At 36.1% G+C, this 18,333-nt stretch overlaps 1 long non-coding RNA gene across 1 annotated transcript; it reads right to left on the bottom strand.

The window, feature by feature from the left end:
- Positions 1-3,313: 3,313 nt before the first annotated feature.
- LOC139742684 (uncharacterized) lies at positions 3,314-7,228 on the bottom strand. Its single transcript, XR_011711714.1, has 3 exons — positions 6,800-7,228; positions 6,133-6,287; positions 3,314-3,772 (listed from the first exon to the last, which is right to left on the bottom strand). It is a non-coding gene; the product is annotated as an uncharacterized lncRNA (long non-coding RNA).
- Between the last annotated feature and the right edge of the window lie 11,105 nt (positions 7,229-18,333).

Here is an 18,333-nt window from a genome sequence, read left to right as displayed (position 1 = left end):
TTGGCGCTACAAAGAAATGTAACCCTTGACTATCTTTTCTTCTATTTTTTTTTTTGCCCTTCAAGTATAGGCTAATTTGACTCAAATTTTTGGCGTCCCATGCCTTTGTCTTGAATGAGGTTGTTATTACTCTGTATGCTCAATACATAGGCGCACGTTTTAGCGGAAGTGTAGCCTTATTTCAAAAGGATTGTAGGACGAGGTGAACTATATTGCGAGGGCACTAAAGTAGTGACCTCTCAGAACAAAAATTCATGTCTCATTAAAGCAGTGTGCAGTTGTATTGTAAATTTTATCAAGTTAAAACAAAATGAAACATGTCACGTAATGATGGTCATCACAAACCCCGTCATATATGAACCATCTCATATTTATTGATGTTAAAACAATAATGAATACTCAGTATATTGTTTGTCTTATAAGGTATGTTTTGTGCTCTATAATTATGTTTGCCTATGTGTACTATAATATATGCAAATATGTGTCTTTGGATAGATAATGGTTGCTGGTATAACGATGCGCTTCGGATAAATGAATTAATATACACAAGAAATAGAGAGTAAGAATGAGAGAGAGAGAGAGAGAGAGAGAGAGAGACAGACAGACAGACAGACAGACGGAGAGAGATAGATCAAGACAGGGGGAGAGAGAGAGGGAGGGAGAGAGAGGTGAATTTTCGTCTCAAGCGCTGCCTACGCAGGGATCAGCTTGGAAAATCATTAGAGCTTGTCATGCATATATCCAATGCATCCATCTAACCGCGATATGAACGCAGCGTGCCTCGGGGGAAAGCAGTTCATAGTACACTGTAAATGGACGGGGCGGGTCATATCAGTTCACACACGCTTGCAAAAAACCTAATGCAGCGCACAAAGGCGCGGTCGCAGTAAATGCTTTGCAGTGTCCCATCTCCACCCACTATCCAATTCCGCCCCTCCTCTGTCTCTCTCTATCTCTCAGGAATCACAATTCTTTTTTTTAACCACCATCTGTCTCTTGGGACCATCGCTAATCAATTACTTGGACTATTACCCATTTTTAAATTAAAGTTTACACTTAGTCTCTTTTCTTTCATAACGAATCCGTCAAAGCAAGCAAATATCCAGGGGCATTCGCGATTCTGCATGGTTTGGTGCGTAGGATGAAGTTGAACTTTGACCTTCTTTATTCACACAAAGCGAACTGCTTTTCGTATCATCTCAATAGGGCACGTCTCTACATAACTGAATTTGTGATTCAGGACATGGCCAGTTGATTTCTGACCCACGTATTCAGACACTTTAATAGATTTTCCAATCAGTTGCCAACACTGTAATTCAGGAAATTGATCCGGAACACCAGATCTCTGTGATCTTCAGGGGAGAGAGAGAGAGAGAGAGAGAGAGAGAGAGAGAGAGACATGGCAGTAATAAAAAACAACGTCAGGGTTGATGTATTTAAATTTTCCGCTTCATGAAATCAATGTGTTGATTTTGGTTTTTTGTATTAGATATGCGATGCTCTCTACCTAAATGATATAACACGCACAAACGTGCACACATGCATATAATTATATCTCATTGTACAACACGTGCGTTTCTATTATTCCTATATAATGTCCTAGTACACCAGTGTGTATGATACAGCTAAACATCCTATAAGACCAACTAGGCTCCGTAAGCGCAGACGCGGCCACAGTCAAAAATTTCAGAACGGGTATTGTCATTAAACTATCTAATTAGGCTCGCTGGCGTTGTTACGTTCGTACTCATGAAGCTCAGAGGTTATCTGCAGAATCAACCACTGTTCATTTTACATTAAGAAATCAAATACTACTTATGGGTGCTCCTAAATCAACAATACATAGCAGAGCCAGAGAGAATGAAGCCTCTATTTTCCATACTCTAGGAGTGCGTCCAGTGATATATATATATATATATATATATATATATATATATGAAACAGAAATCAACAAGCTCGTGCTGTCAATACCAGCAATGTATTTTTACACAAAAATTTTCGGACGACCTTGCCCTTTATCAGCTGCTCTTGATAAAAAGAAATCAAGAACACTTGATAAACGAGTCGCCCGAAAATGTGTATGTCAAAATAAATTGTTGGTATTGACAGCATGAACTTGAGTTCTGTTCTATTTTTTTATATTATTGCACCAACACGTGAACTACTAACTCAATATATCTCTATATATCTACATATATTTATACGTATATATATATATATATATAGATATATATTATATATACATGTATATAACGAAGAATCAAGAAATAAACTAGTAATGCATTATTTCGCCAATTAGAATGAGTTTATTGTTCCCCCGTCGAGACTCCTGAAGAAGGTGGAGGCCACCGAAAACTTGAGTACAATAAACTCATTCTTATTGGCGAAATTATGCATTACTAGTTTATTTCTTGATTCTTCATTATATTGGAGCCAAAACGTGAATTCGCAACATATATATATAAATATATATATATATATATATATATATATATATGTGTGTTTATATATATGCGTGCGTTTATTGTTATTATTTGTTATCCTTTGTTTTGGTTACACTGAGACTACGCGCGCTGGTGGGATATTGACATATCACTGTGAAAATCCATTGGCACCTTCATTGTATCATGTTAACTTCATTGCCTTTATGACGTTTCTATTATTGCTATTATTGTCTCATGATCTTTTTGTGCAGCGCGCGCAATGCCTAGTGTGACGTCTTATCTATTATGACGTGTAGTATGACACTCATAAGCGCACAACATGCGTTTGTTGTTATTATCTATTATTTTTTTGTTTTGGTTACACTTATTGCGCGCGCTAGCAGGGTAGTAACACCTCACTCTTAATAATCATTGTGAATATTCGCACTGTCATCCCTGAAGAAGAGGAAGGTTCCTCGAAAATTCGGATTATTCAATTAAATCAAGATTGGCTATCAATGCATTCCCTTGCATTCCTCTGTTGTGACTTTATTATTGCTTATTTCTAGTACTGCCAATACGCGGAACAACTACAATATATATATATATATATATATATATATATATATATATGAGATTAAAACCTAAAATGGCATTATAACGCTTTATCCTGGCGAGGAAAGCGCATATATATATCAATGACGCCTTGTCAGTGGTCTAATTTTTTTGAGGATATTTGCGATGATGAATTCTATATTAGAAATCCGTCGACTTGTTCTATTCATTTGTGAGACGAATCATAGGAAAATGAAACTATCACTAGCTCTGTCACTCGTAATGAGTCTTTCTATGAAGGCAAAGTTGTAAGATTGACAAAGTAAACAAATAAGTCGTGCAAAATGAAAGATTATTCTTTATTTCAGAGCGAATGCAATATTTACAAAATTATTAACAACAGATATTTACATCATTGCTGACTAACAGGCAGGTAATGGGGCCCGAAACATTTCCAAAACATATTGGATGAAAACTTCATAGGCTACTGCTCTTGATACAGCAACCTGGCCTTTTATCTATTAGTAGCAATGTCGCCTTGAATGATAAAAGTTTTCATCTCCTTCATAATTATTTCAAGTGTAGTCCGTGTATCGTTGCTAGATTTTAGTTGTGTCGTAGCTCATTTACCAGTCTGTTTTAGTTCAAGAGAATGTTTGATGCTGTTGTCGCAGATTCCACAATCCCCACCAGAGTCATCGGTTGCTGCTTCTGCCGCCGTCGAGCTGGTTGTAGAAATGCACAAGCAGGATTTGAGTTGTTTACCATTTTTCACTTGCCAGTTGCGCTTGTTTCTGTTAATGATAAAGGACAAAAGGCGGAGAAAGAGAGAGCAAAAGAAACGATTTAGGGAGGCTCTGTCTGCAAAAGTCTGCTGATGCTCTGCTCATAGAATTACCTAAAAATAAAGCATTAGCCACCTGATATTTTGCAATGTTTCGACCAATACCTGATACTATAGTATATCTTAACGTTTTACGTTCAGATTGAGCAAAAGTCACAACAATGATTAAAGACAAGTCACGTTTACTCATGTTCATAATCATTACAATAAGCTTCAAAGAACTGGCTATTCAAATGAATTGAAAATAGGCCACAAAAGAAAAAAAACAGTGGAATTTAGATGGTATTAGCCATTATGTTGTGTTACATCCGAATTTCAATCATTTCTTCTCTAAATGTTCTTACAAAGGGCAATATATGTATTGGATTGAGGAAACAAAATGTAAAATAACAAAAATACTACCGCGTTGAAATTCAAATACGCTGTAAACATTGAGAACAGGTCAATGTGAAGAAGCGAGAGGAATACGGGTTTTTTTTTTCTTGTAAAGTACGCTGTAGGTTGCTATCAAATATTTGCTGATATGTATTGACACCAAGAACAATATTTGGAATAGTGTAAGTCAGCACTGAGCTCTTCGTATTAGTATTGTTCGTGAAATATGTCTCCTTAGTGATAAACACGTTATCTTTTTTGTTGAAAGCAGGAGTACAGACTGTATAATACTATACTCAATGATGACGACACTTGCTTGGTTTTAGCTAAGTACCCACAGGAGAGGAAGTGACAGTGCACCTGCCGCTCTACTTATCTCTTGATAGTAATCTCTTCTGATGTCGATTTGCATCAAGACATACGTCAGTATTCTAACCAACACTAAAATGTGAGTGTGTCTGGGTGTGTTGTGTGATTGAGTATGGGTACATGTGTTTAATGATACAAGTTGGCATGTGTGTGCGTGTGTCTTGTGATGTATTGTATACAGAAAATGTAACTCAAGGGGAAAGATAACATAACAATAGTAGTGATTTTGTGCATAATTGAATTAGCATGTATTATCAGGTGCATCGGCCTATCACAGTTATGGCTAGAGAAGTTAAATTGGACTTAAAAGGACACGTTTCTTAAACATCTTTGCCAGGTTGTTTGTATGTCATTTTATCTGTTTATTGCCGCATTCCTGCTTGTCATCCTTTCAGACTATGTATTATGCACAATTAAAAGCAACAGGCTGAGAGGTTACTTTCAGCAGGTTAAGGAGAATCACAGTCAACCTCGCATGACTCGGCGTCAGATTAACTGAATACAGTATATTTATCTCAATGCATAATAAATTTTCCTCTTTCCTTATGTATTTCCTCTTTCTTTTGTATGCATTTCCTCTTTCCTTATGTATTTCCTCTTATAAACATGCTTTAGGTCAGATAAAGTACTCAAAGCTCAGTTGTTCCCAGTCCCATCTTTACTTGTTGTTTGTCCTTAAACATTACTCGTTGCATAATTCCATACATAGATCAGCCATACCTCGACAACCAAATGCTAAGATAAAACATATGTGGGTGCCAAAGATAGCGTCATGATTATATTTTCTTTTAAACTTAACCGGAAGTACTGCGCTATCAAAATGACTTTATGTCCAACACAATACACCAAATAAAGGAAATATAACCTTACATCAACATAATGTATTCAAAGCACTGGAAGAGGGAGCCTTAATTCCTCCCTCCTCTTGATACATTAAAGTACGTGTGACGAGCACTTGTACATGTAATATACTACAAACGCGTATCGTATAGGGCCCAAGCACAGACGCAGTTAGCACGCATATCCTGCCATTCTTACATTCGTTTCTTCTTCTTCTTTCTTTAGATGACAAACTTTCGCCAGAAAAAAAAAATACATTAAGGAAGACTGTCCACATTTATCCCTTTTAATATGATATATTCTTATCACACACCTATAACAAACACGCACACATTTGGCATTACACAGCATTTCACACAATGATTCAAAAGTCCAACGTCAAATAAGTCCAGCGGTATCGACATGTACAGAAGGCGAAGATTATTTGTGTCCAACCATTCTCTTACGGTTTAAGATAAGAACGTGCATTGCTCTAGCATCGAGTAATCACATGCGGGATGAATCTATCATGTGTAACTATTGAAGATACTACGCAAAGCAATAGATCTATATAAACACGAAAATGTGTGTGTGTACAGTATGTGGATTTGAGGTTGCATTTATACACTTTTGTACACTTGCATACTAATTTTGTATGTTATTTGTTACAAATATAATCCTGTCGTGTAATAAACCAAAGAGAAACAGTATCTGACCTTGGGACGGAGTCAGCAAAAATGCACTTACCTTTCTTTGGTCTTTTCCTCTTCACTTCGTTGGCGACAGGAGATGTCATGGTCTGCGCAGCCCACAGTTCTGGGTCGCTACCAGGCGGAATTCCCGGCGTCGGCACGGACTGTTGCTGCGTCGTTCTGTCGTCTGCTCCCGTTGCCATGTCGACACTGCATTAACGATGTTCAACGAGTCTTTATAAATCCAACTGATGTCAAAGGTCACAAACGGCTGATATATTAAAATTGAAAGGACCCCCAATCTATTTATTAACATATCGGCGGTGTTAACAGGACTCGTGATAGGCCCCCTGCAAAGTCACCATGTGTTGAAGAGTCCTTCTTGCAGTAAACATGATTTGCCCTGGATTTAGTGTTCAGTCGTTACGTTACATATGAATATCATTTGCATATATTCTTTCTTTTCGATTTGATTTTCAGTCACTACCCCATAATGAACGAATTGAATAACACTGGCATGTGAGTTTGTCATATACCAGAGAGATGAACACGCCCTAGCCTAGAAATTAACGAACCATAGAATTATTCAGGGACAATGAAAATGTAGGTATACAGTATTTGTTCAATAATATTCGTGCCGTACCAACGGACGGACGTTTCAGCACTTCTTCTTCACTATAAGATGCTACAACAAGGTGCACAGGGAAACTGAAATTACTCACCCAATGTTCGGATTGCTTCCCGTAAAGTATAGTAGCGTCAACAATGAAGTACTGGCGCAGCACTGGCGTATCGCTGTTCTGTCACTGGAGGCTCGGCGGCGGTATTGGTGTCATGGGAGGGGCGTTGCTGCAGACGTGCAGTATTGGGCCCGTTTGCTGCCACGTCGCAAAGCTCTAACTGAGAAACAAAGCATATCACGAATCAATGATGTTGTATACCCTCCCTCTCTCGTGTTTTTTTTTGCGTGCCCCTTCTTTGTCTCTCCTTTTTTTTTCTTTTTACCTATACCAACCATGTAGATTCGTATGCTTGGAAACTAAAGACTGGCGCCTAGTACATGCAGGATTTGTAAATGATATTTCGCAGTTTTCATGTTTGCCTCGTCACGGTCCCAGACACTTGCGATAGCGTTGTTATTTTGAACTTTAGTGGGCGGAGAGGTCAAGTGATTGTGGTGTCAATGTATGAAAATTTACACTAAAATATTGATAGTGATTTGATTTAGTTGATGAATATTAAGATGAGGGTAACTTGGCTTACATGACCAAATATGGTAAAAGAATGTTTCGTCGTCGTATTACGCTCTCCTTCTAGTCGTGATGTAGTCTCTTTTCAGTACAAAAATATAATCGAGCTATATGAAAATCTCTTGGACGCATTATTTTGTATGTGGTAGCATCGGCTTGGTATCACCATGATTCGAAAGAGCGCCATAGCTGAAGTCTAGAGAGTTGTCGTTAAGGGGTATGTTGGAGTACCTGTTACGACATTTTTGTTTCCTCTGTTATGTGGGAATCCCATATCTGTTTACAACATGCCATTGCATTGAGTCATAAGACCCCAATTCTGTTTGGCTGTGTGCAATCTTTTTTCTTGTTATCGATTTCCCCACAAATAGAAGTTAAGATCAATGCACCAACAACATCATGAGAACATAACAACATATGCGGACACGTAGGCCTATACACATAATATACACTCGCAGAAACACAAGTATACACACAAAAAAACCTTTGCTTTAGCATTTTTATCCACGACCCCCTTTAAATCTTTATGGTTTGAACTCGGAAGCTGGAAATACTTGATTTGCTCAAAGGGGAAAAAATGATAATGAGAAACACCCACACAAATTAGACAAGAAATTATGTTTCTCTACTTTTCAAAAATAGAATAAGTCAAAGAGTTGACATGTCAGTGGATTACAGAGCAGAAAAATCAAAATCATATGAAAATCATATGAAAGTAATTGATTTAAATGATTTAGTTTTCCGAACGAAAATGTAAGACTGCACTCTATCGCTTGATGCATGACACCAAGGATCAAACATTCGTTATCAAACCATTGTTAATACTAGCTATATGCGTTATCTATATAAAAAAGTAAAAGTACATGCAGAAGACAAGTCTAACATCAAAATCTGCACCAAGGGTGTTTGTACATACGAAAGTCGTCTTTTGCTAACCGAAACTGCGACTATTGCAGTAAAACCTGTTGGAAAAGAAAAATATACTTCATCATTTGTTTGTACAGGGTTTTTACTTACAATGAGCTTTACATCCCTTTCCTCATTAAAAGCACTGCAATGATTTGTCTTCCAAAATGAATAACACTTACAACTTCATAAATTTTATATCATTTTTATCAAATTTCTCAGTATGACATTAGAATTCAAAATTATGATAACGCATTGGTTGTTTTCCAACGATTTGAAGGCGACCCCTGAGCCTAACAGTAGCAAATGTAGATATGCGCTGGGAGAAATTAGATCTCATCTCTCTCTCTCGCTCTCTCTCTCTCTCTCTCTCTCTCTCTCTCTCTCTCTCTCTCTATCTATCTATCTATCTCCTGTTTCTCTTTCTCCCAAAGCATATTCTTACATCCAAGGTATGAGTTCATCATTTTGTACAATATTGGCAAAACTATCAAAATAGTCGTCAATAATTAAACAAGAAATCGCCATCTAGGAGACAGGTGAAAAATTTTCGGCATGGGTGATCAAACGAAGACATGCACTCATCAGCCGAAGGTCGCAGCTTTGGACTAGGGCAAAGACTTTAAGGTTTTGTATAATTTTTGGTTGGTGTGTATGAAGATATAAAAGATAACTTTCTTGTAATAGATAAGATACAATAGTCTTGGTTCTACGAAGGAAAAACAAAATAAAGTGAAGGTATTAGGCTTTAAGACTGATGGATCTACCAATAAAAAACAAAAGTAACACGGACACAACGGGCGAAGGGAGCCTTTTGGTAGTAGTTTTGTGGAGTATGATTTGTTGTAATTCTTGTATGATAACTTTTTTTTTTCAGAAGCAGTAATAAGGGAGAAGTAGGGACTCTCTCATTAACAGTCATATGGAATTGTTGATATTCATTTCTGGTCTGATTGTTGAACGCAGCATGTAAAAAACCGTCAGCTTGATGCATGACACCAACAATCAAAAATTGATTAAACCAGTTTAAAAACAAAACTGTATGTACTGTCTCTTTCAAAACATAAAGAGACAAATCTACAATTTTATCTGCACCAAGTAATGTTTGCTCACAGAGACAGCTTTAAACAACCGGAAATCACAACTCTTGCAGTAAAGCATGTAGGAAGTGGGAATTATTCTTTGCCATTTGTTTCTACAGGCTAATGACTTACAATGAGCTTCACAACCACTTCTTCATTGCAGAAGTGACATTAATTTAGCTTCCAAAGTGGAATACTTAAAGAACTTCATTCATCATAAATTGGTGTTTTACAAACTGTTAGTTTGACATCAGCATACAAAATTATGTTAACGCATTGGGTTTTTTTTTCGGAGATTTCAAGGCGGCCCCTGAGAATGTAACCTCGTAGCAGTGGTGACATGTGCTGGGAGAAAATTGACCTCTGATTTTTTTTTCTCTTTCTCTCTCTCTCTTTCTCTTTCTCTCTATTTCTTTCTCCCAAAGCACAAGTCTAATATTCATGGTGAGACTTCGTCAGTTTGTATAATATTGGTAGTCTAAGAGATATTAGAACGATAGTCAAAAGAAAAAAAAAAATCTTCGAGAACACAGGTGAAAATTAATCGGCAAGAATGATCAGAAATAGACATGCATTCATCGACAGTAGGTCGCTATGTACCAGTGAGTCTTGATATGTGCAAATGTTAACGGTTGTGCATAGATCTTGTTGGTGGTAGGAAGGAAGATAAGTTACTTGTGAAAGACAAGGTATATCAGTGTAAGTCACAGCTCATCATCGTTTGCTCATCTTGTTTCTGAGAAGGAAAAGGAAAACATCGCGAGTGGATGATGAATATGTCTAATTGATATATGGTGAATATATCAATCAAAAAAATACATGTACTGAACATGATTTTTAACAAAAATAAGCATAATGAGTTAATGCAGCTCTCGTCTCATGATCATATTTATTGTAAAGGCAGAACCTCCTCGTTAACCTTCTCAACAAAAGAGAAACAAGAAAAAACATGTCAAAATTCAGGATTAGATACGAGTAAAAAGACCCTTATCATAAGATATTCCTTTCTTCTTTCGCTATCCTACTTTTCAGTTGTATTTATTGATTGATACGTCATCACAAGCTTTTACAGAAACAGTAACCTGCAAACTGGTAGGAGTGAAACATGAAACATAACGAATCGCTTCCGAAATTGATCGGTATAATAGACGTTTGCTCGACAGAAGCATAATAGTGTTTACTGTAATTATTTCTGGAAATTCAATTATACGTTAATGGCTGCGTCCTAAGAACTTATCATTTGCCTGGGCTGCTGTCTTTCTTGTTGTTATCTGTGTTTAAACTGAAAATGCTAGCATTAGTCTCACAAACTGTAACAATGAAATAGACGTTCTAAAAGAGACATTCCGGAGAAACTAACACAGACAGAACAGAATGAGGGAATTGATCGGATTAACGAGCCTTCAGAATTCAAATGATCCCTTGAACGTTCAACATTGTGTATAATTTTTTTTTTTTTTCTGGGTAACGATCTGAAGGCGACCCCTGAAAGTTTAACCATAGTATGTGGTGACACATGCTACGCGGAAATCGACCTCTATCTCTTGCAGTGTAAGTTGTATGTCGTCCTAAGCATCAGTCTAATGTCAACAGTGTGACGTTGCCATTTTTTACAGTATTGGAAGATACTCAAACGATAGCAAACACAAACAAACCAATCTATCTTCCAGAACACAGGTGACACTCATCCACAGAAGACCGCTGTGTACTAATGAGTGTTGATAGCCATGAACACAGACCACGATTCTGTAGTCTTTCGCTTGTGTGTAGGAAGGCGGGATAGGTTCCTTTTAAGAGGCAAGGCATAATAGTCTCACCCAAAGCAAAAAAAAAAAAGCAGAAAATAAGCGAGTTGTCAAATATTTATGAATTTATCAGTAAGAAAAAAAAGTAGAAAAGATGATGAATTTTAATCAATTTCATTCGAAGACAAAACCTTCATAATTATTGTAAAGAGAGAAGTAAAGAAAAACATAACACAATCAATGGTCAAACACCAGTAAGAAGACATATAATACAAGATGTCCCTATTTTCTTTTCCTTAGATTATTTTTTGTGGTATTCATTGATTGTTACGTCATGACACACCTTATCAAAGTAGGACTGTTAAAAAATTGAAGAAGTTAAACTTGTAAACATAGCAAATTACTTTCGATTGATATTGATGAGTGTAATTGATATATGTAATAACATTGAAACATTATGGCTACATCCTTTAAACCCGATGCTAGTCCTCTTTCATTTTGCCTAAGTCTGAATAAATATGATAAATAGAGGAGGTATTCATTGAGGCACAGTCCTTGTCAATCCCATGAAATGATATTCATTTTTCATTACATTATATTTCTTGTCTCGAAAAAGAGATGTAAGACTAAAGTTAAATTCGACTCATGTCACCAAGCATAGTATACTAGCATAAGACATTGTGAACAAATCAGTATCTCTAAATTACTGTATGCCTTATTTCTAGAAACAATATGTAAGTATACTTATAGAAAGCATGTCTACAATTAAATCTGCATCAAAGATATTTGCCACGAGTGAACTCATTAATGATAGACTTATTGATCACTGTAATGGCGATAAAACCACAGTAATCTGAATGTATTCTTTGCCATTTGTTTCTACGGGGTTATGATTTAGAATAAACTTTACAGCCATCTCTTCATTTCAGTCTCTACTTCAATTTGCCTTCCAAAATGAATAACTTTACCAACTTTATAGATCACATATTGTTTTTGTTCAAACCCCTAATTTGACATTAGAATTGAAAATTATGTCAACACATTGGTTGTTATTCGACGTACTGGAGACGATCCCTGAGTGTAAGCACATCATTACCCTTGACGACGTGGACATGGTGATATATGTGATAGGCGAAAATCGATCTGTATATATCCTTTTCATGCTCCTTGTCTTTTTGTCATTTGGAATAATGCTTGTTGAAATATCTAAATGGATTTAATTCCCGCTGATTATATTGATAGGGGTATTTTCCGTATAACACAGATGAAAATTATTCGACATGATCCATCAAATTGCGACATTTACGCATCAACAGAAGATTACTATAATATGATGTGAATCTTGACATGCCCAAAGTCACATAAAACAGACTGAGCATTATTTGTATTTACAGTTCTTTTTGTTTATCATGTCACTTGTCCGTGAGAGACAAACTATAATGATTTGTCTCATATTTCATCATCAGCAAATCAGTAAATGATACTACACAAAAATTCACACAGAGACATGGGGATACCATAGGAGCTGCATTTTGCCATATAATTTTATAATATATCTCCAGTGTGTGGATATAGAAAATAATTCACAGTCCTCAGATTTTTTCTTTTTAAATTTTGAATACATTGAAAACTGTACAAGTAATGTGTTTATTTGGCACGTAAGATTTCAAAACTATATTCACATTTGTTGTATGCTGTGGTCGTTATCTGACAAACAGGCCGGGAGACATTAGAGTGTAACCATGTCTATGAGCGTTGTACTGCATGCGAGAGGCAGTGAAAATTTGTCGGCATTTACACACACACACACACACACACACACACACACACACACACACACAAAACACACATACACACACACATACACACACACACACACACACACACGCACACACGCACGCACAGACAAAAAACCATTACCGCCGTACACGAGCTCTGCCCAACAACAACAACAACAACAACAGCAACAACAACAACAAAACTACAGCAACAGCAATAACAAACACAAAAGTATCCCCATTGGATGTCCTCGCAGTAGTGAGACGTCATACTCGATCAGATCAAACTACACAGTTAGTGATGATAATGGCCTAGTGGTTGTTATAATTATATCACATTTCAAAGAGAACTACCAAAATTTCAGCGACAATGAACGCTAGATCAATCCCAACACCAGGACCCTTCCCCAACGAGTCAGATCCAAAGAAACCGATAAGTGTTGATACTGCTACACAATTGCAATAAAAATACAGCTATAAATGTACATATTATTGTATTGCTATCTGAAAAAAGGAGAGAACATTAATGGTAACAGAAACATTTGAAGCAAATATCAGTTACCAATATTTGATTGAGTTTTTTTTTTTTTACTTACTAGGCAATCGTGATGATGTAAGTGCCATGTTTAGACCAGTGGCAAAATATTTGTTCATAAGATGTTATCACTGGCATTCTTAATTCATCTCACTTTACTCGGATTCCTTCTTTACATGTTCTTGTGAATGAAAATACAATATCGTTACTTATCAAATTATGTCTAAAATAACAATTGTTGCTATAGAAAATGAAGAAATTAGTCACACTAATATGCACGAGAAAACTACCCCGACAACCTCATAGATATTACATAATTATACTGCAAATACATTTCATTCTGTTTGGGTTTTAATAAGTCATAATAAAAACTAAAAAAATCATCAATTTCAACAGGTTCCCATTCATGTGCAAAGGCCCGATCTACGAGAGACATTAACACTAAACGTTCCACTGGGAATGAGTCAAGACAATTTCGTTCTCTTGGTTGCTGACCACCTCGGAGACTCTCGTTGGCAGATAAATTTTCAAGATCGCCCGCTTAGCGGCCCAGCAAGTTTGTGGGATGCCGGAATCAGGGAGGGTTACACCGTGCTGGCTCATCTTTAGGCAGATGTGAATGTGTGTGGCATTGCTCAGATAAACAACCGCGTCGGGATGGAGGGGGGGGGGAGACCTCCACCAGGACCGTCCGCAGAATACTGAACGGGATATCAATAACTCTTTATGAGAAGGAAACAACAGAAGTGTTAGATCGTATGTCTTGCTTTATTTTGTTTTTCCATTTTTCGTCTGAGTAACTTTCATTCATGATTACTCTTATTTTCTTTTGCTTCAGTTTGCTTGTTTTGGCCTTTTTGTTATGTACATGTACGTGCAATGTACAAAATGTTGTATCTATTTAGTTGTGTGTTATTGTTGTTGTTGCTGTTTTTTATTCAACAACGGCGACTCACAGATGAGCAACCATCGCCTGAAGTAATGAACCGTAGTGAAATAGACTAGAATATCACTCAAGGCTACAGACTCCCAAAACAAGAAATTTAAAACACCATGAAACGACAGTTTTCGTCTAGAAACACCAGCTGTCCTTTGTTTCTAAGTGGGTTTTATACTGAATGTTGATACTGCAATGTATGAACACGAACAATGTGACTGAAAATTAGTTTAAATTGATTTGATTTGATTTGATTTGATTTGGTTTGATTTGATTTCGTGGTTCCTGCATTGTCGTTGTACATACATGCATTATGCATGAACATGTGTTCGCACATTGTTGGTGTTATATAATATATATGTATATATATATATATATATATATATATATATATATATATATATATATATATATAAATATAGTGAAAACTTTGAGCAAGGAAAATTGGTTTTCATCAGGATTCGAACCCGAGACCTCCGGAATTTTTCACGTTTATCATTTGTTTCTGGTCAGTTTTCCCTTTCTTTGTTTCAATATGTATACGTATGTTGTTTACAGAGTAGTTTTGCCTCCGCTATTATGGCGTTACAATATGTCACAAAACGTATCAGCGATAACAAGAGTTAACATCTGTTCCTCTCTGGAAAAAAAATGACGGGTGAAGCCATTGATGGGAGAGTATGGAAACAGTAGCTTAAATGATTAATCATTATCATGTGCACTTCGTACATTTTTCTGTGTTTATTTGTGTGTGTGTGTGTGTGTGTGTGTGTGTGTGTGTGTGTGTGTGTGTTACAAGGCTATTGTGGGGAAGTCAAGTAAAAATTAGATAGTGGTACCTGGAAAGTAATTGAAGTAAAGGATAAGATTACATTTTTACCTGAAAAAACTATTGATGTCATCTACTATTAGGTTGAATATTATAAGGTCTAAGAAATCTCACATGTTAGCATTGTTTATATGTCTCACTGTTATGTCTATGCATGTTCTGGATACAAGAATGTTTATGTCACGTATCCATAGAGAATGACTGAAACCTTCTGATTTATCAGGTTTTTCAAAAATTAACTTTCATTATATCACTTAGAGCGCTTGAAGACTGTAGACCTTTTAAAAACAAAGGAGAGCCAGGAGGTAGCAAGCAGGAAGATATCCTCTTTTGGTAGTGAGTTGAGGAGGCAAATTACCAGAATGATAATTAAAAGCAAGTACCTGTCTGTCTGTTTTTCTAGATCTAATTTTGTTAATTGGAATAATAGTGCCTCTCATTATGATTGATTGACTAATTGCAGAAATGTACAACTGCAATGGCAGACATTTTGAATTTCGAATTAGAATTTCATTTCTTTTAATCCTTCGCTCATATTTTATGAAAAAAAAAAACAACTACAACAAATGCGATACATATCATTTGAAAGACAGGCGTAGCTATATGCAATGGTATATAAACAAACAGATAGCATGTTCATGTTTGAGTTTCTTCAGTTTGTCTCCCTGGTTGCCGGCAGTGACACAATGAACATGGAACCAATACCCAAGCTCCGAGATTCCGACATTGTTATGTTAAGTATAATAGTCCAATGCGGACAAGGCATAGGATAAATGAAAGGAGGATATTATTGTCACAGAATGTACATACTAGTAATTATGTACATGTATGGTGTACTGTATGCATGGTTGTTTTAATGAAAATTTGTTAAGATCGCAACTGCTGATCTGTAAATTAACAAGCATTTGTAGAGGGAGACAAACTGAACAAACTCAAACATGAGCCTTCACCCCTCTGAATAATATCTTTCTTTCAGATAGCATGTTGTTGTTTTTTTAATGACGGAATCAATGCTTAATAGTTCCATAACGAATAAGAGCTTGAAATATGAAGAAACCAATTGAAAGCAGCTCGACTGTTTCCTTTTTTTCTCAGAAAAAGAATAGGAGAATACTCAATTTAAACGTTGCGGATAGTTGAATGTTTTCATCCATTCATACAATAATCAGCATTTGCTAAGTAGATTTTGCAGTTTTATGATAAGTTTCCTTTATCTTCGTGGTTCAGTAAAGAACGAAAGAAAAACATCTAATAAACTTGAAATAAATATCACCAATATGAACTCAACTTCAGCCATTTTAATAATTCGTCCAGGTCTTGGTTATCTTCATGTAAAAAAAAAAAGAGGAAACCTTTTGTTCATACATGTATATATATATATATATATATATACTGCTTATATATAAATATATATATATATATATATATATATATATATACTGCTTATATATAAATATATATATATATATATATATATATATATATATATATATATATACATATATACATATATATATATGTGACCGTGCACCTCAAAACGAACATAAAGTCGCACACACTGATTTTGCGTGAGGACTGAAAATAAGTGAAATGGGTCAACCCAGCCGAACTTGACTTTTTCATATTTTCTGAAAGAGCGGGTCTTCTTTTACATTATGCTACAATTTGGTATCATAAAACGGGCAGGAAAGTGTGTTTTTTTAGCAGTTTATCTCGAACATTTTTGGTAGAACAGTGTGATTAGGTGTGTCTTTAGAATCCCTTTTTCATTTCTGAAAAACCTTATCCACACTCTTCACTTTCAACTCTAATAACTTTTGAAAGGATAGTGCTACTGCTTTAAAAGTTTGCATTGATTATGGACAGAATGTGTTAATGAGACATGCTTAATTTCAATTTAATTTGATAATCCCTTCATTGTTGTTACTCTGGTGGTTTACTTCCTGTTTTTTGTCCCATTCATCGCGCAGCCAGCACGGTTTGGTAAAGATTAAGCGCTTGAATAGACACTGTACTTCAGAGCCTCTTTTCCCAGTTCACACTTTTCCTGAGTTTGTCCTTTCTTTTCAATATTTAGATAGGTTAGGAGAGTCCATTTGATTTGAGTTATATATCATTTTAAAGCTTAAAGTCTGCTCTTTCAGAATATGGTCTAAACTAAAAATTCATGTCTGGCGACTTTTTGTTTGTTTTGAGGTGCAGGGTCACATATATATATATATATATATATATATATATATATATATATATATATATATACATATATAGGGAGAGAGAGAGAGAGAGAGAGAGAGAGAGAGAGAGGATGTAGTGGCTGCTCCAACCCTTGACATATTCATGTCAAGGGTCAGCAAGTAATAATAATAATAATAATAATGTCTTATTTATCCAGGGTAGTCTCTTCAGTGTTGCCACTGCTCTACCAGAGGGCCCTGCCATTATTATTACCCCAGCGTTGCCAGGTACCCATTTATACACCTGGGTCGAGAGGGACATTGCGGGTAAAAACATCTTGTCCAAGGACGTAATCACTGGGCGGGAATCGAACTCGGGTCCTCCGATCGGGAGTCGGGAGTCTTATCCACTATGCCACACCGCCCAATAAGAGGGGGAAAAGGGAAAAAAGTACAGTGTAAATAGCAGCTTTAAAGGACAACGCAGGACAGGTCAGGCTTGAATAGTCTACATCCCTAGTGCCATAATAATCAACCTATTGATTGTGGGTATCTTCGGCAAGACAAGACATCATCGAAATTGCTCCGTGACTTTTAGAAAGTAACAATGCACCATTATTTTACAAATATACCAAAGTAGTTAATGGAAGTCTCAAAAATTATTGTTTTCTGTAATTCTATTTTCATGTATCAAACGTCCCATAACAAACACATGGAGTACATCCGCTAAGCTCCCTAGTTGCGTTCTTCGTTCATATTTTTTTTCTTTTTGTTGGCATGGTGAAATATAGAATTACAAAAATGTTTATCTCAATACCAAGAGAATTGAGCCATGCAGTCAAAGGAGACTTTGAGCCATAGGATATCTCTCCTCCGCCTGCATGGCTCAACTCTCTTGAAGGTGGCAGGTTTAAAACTTCCCTACCAATATCGAAATCAGCAAAAAAAAAAAAAAAAAAAAATCCATCAAATTTATCAAATAAAAGACTACAATGGGAACTACAAGTGTACATAACAAAT

Source organism: Diadema antillarum, unplaced genomic scaffold (assembly GCF_040938485.1).
Source record: "Diadema antillarum isolate AM-2024a unplaced genomic scaffold, OU_Dant_1.0 seq00001014_RagTag, whole genome shotgun sequence".
Taxonomy (NCBI): Eukaryota; Metazoa; Echinodermata; class Echinoidea; order Diadematoida; family Diadematidae; genus Diadema; species Diadema antillarum.
This window is presented reverse-complemented; position numbering and strand designations above follow the sequence as displayed.